We start from the raw sequence: 1964 nt of genomic DNA, 5'->3' as shown, positions 1-1964 counted from the left end.
CTGGGATTAAAGGCGTGCGCCACCGCGTGCACCACCACCGCCCGGCCCTTTTTTTAATCTCTTTAAATCTTCTGTATAGACCAGAAGGCCAGAAATGGAAAGGAAAAAAATTAATTAATTAAAAAGGCCAAAAAGAACTAGCGGACTCAGCAATTTGGGAGGCCTTACAGGAATAGCTATAGCCAAACTCCTAATGACCAGAACACTTCACTAGGAATGACTATCTCACTAGAAATGGTGCTATAAACTAGTTACCTAGTAAGATAGGGAACTGCCTGCCTCTATCTATTCAAATACACCTCCATAGTATTGTTCTGTGAGGCTAGGAAGGTGAGTCAGCCTCCATTCCCACCATCCTTCTCCCGCTGTGTTTCCGTCCAGTGTTGGATATGTGCATGCGTGCTTGCTTGCTTGCTTATCAATCTAAGATTTTTTTTTTCTCTCAGCTAAAAATGTATTAAGAAGGCTAGGCCAGCCAGTGGGCCCCCAGGGATCTGCCTATTTCTGCCTTCTCAGTGCTGGGATTATAAGCATGTTCCATCACATCTGTCTCTTTTTTCCCAGATGCATTCAGGGGTCTAAACTCAGGTCCTCCTGCTCTGCAATACAAAGGCTTTACCAATTAAGCCTGTAGTTAGTGACATGACCTTTATATTTAGTAGGTAAAACAGACACTAAACATCTTTTTTTTTTTTTAATTGTTTTGAGACAGGGTTTCTCTGTGTAGCTTTGGAGCCTGTCCTGGAACTCACTCTGTAGCCCAGGCTGTCCTCGAACTCACAGAGATCCTCCTGCCTCTGCCTCCCAAGTGCTGGAATTAAAGATGTACACCACCTCTACCCGGCTTTTTGTTGATTTTTGAGACAGGATCTCACTATACTGTCCTGGCTGGCCTGGAACTCAACTATGTAGACCAGGACTCATAGAAATCCACATGAGAGTGTCTCCCAAATGCTAGGATTAAAGGCTTGTGCCACACACCCATCAGTAATTTTTATACAGATGAATTTGTTGAGCACACACTCTGGGCCAGGCACTTTAATAACTGAAGACTTTTTATGTTGTTTCATTTAATTTGCACAGCAATCCTGTAAAGCACATTTTATTTCTTTCTTCTTACAGACAGGAGGCTCTAGTTCTCAGGAAAAGACAGTAGTCTAATCCAAGTCACCTGCCTCCAGAGCTCCCTGAAAGGCACTGCAGAAGATTTCAAGGCCTGTGTAGACAGTTGCACACAGAAACTCACAGCTCAGACTCAAGCAAGCAAGCAAATGAAAGACAACTTGAAGGGCTTTCTATCTCAGACCAGGGTAGAGATTCTGGGGTGTAGAATTCTGCTCAACCGGGAGGCAGGTTCAGGGCTAAATCTAAATGATTTAGTTCAATTCTGAGCATCATTGAGGCCAGAGCACATGGGTCCAGAGACTCTAGACAGGGCTGTGGGTCAAGGGTGAGCCAGAACTGGTCACCATGTCCCTCTGGATGTCTTACGTTAAGGATGACATGGGAGAAAAAGTAGTGAACAAAAATAATGAGCATCTTTTCCTTGGGAGCCATCACATGTCAGCCCTGTGACACATAACAGTGTTTATCAGGGCTAAAGCTCTAAGCTCATTAGCAGGAAAGAGCCACCCACACAGAGAAACACAGTGCAGAGCCACCTTCCATAGGCCTAGACATGCAGTACCCACCTCCTTATCAACAGCAGTGTGCCTCTGCACACAGGCAGATCTGATTGGCAGCAGGACCCTGGAAACTAGTTGTGTGGAGGTGTGTGCTAACAACCTGATCATAATCCTCACTGGATCATTGTTTGAAGTTAGGAGTCTGTTCTGTTCTAGGCCAGAATTTCTCAAACTTCAACCATTCCCAACAAGCTTAACAATGTCCTCCATATCTTTCAAAGTGTCTTAGTCCCTTTAGACTGCTATAAGAAAATATCATCATGTCAGGTGATGGTGGCG

This window comes from Onychomys torridus, chromosome 4 (assembly GCF_903995425.1).
Source record: "Onychomys torridus chromosome 4, mOncTor1.1, whole genome shotgun sequence".
Lineage (NCBI taxonomy): Eukaryota > Metazoa > Chordata > Mammalia > Rodentia > Cricetidae > Onychomys > Onychomys torridus.
Note: the sequence above shows the minus strand (reverse complement) of the source record.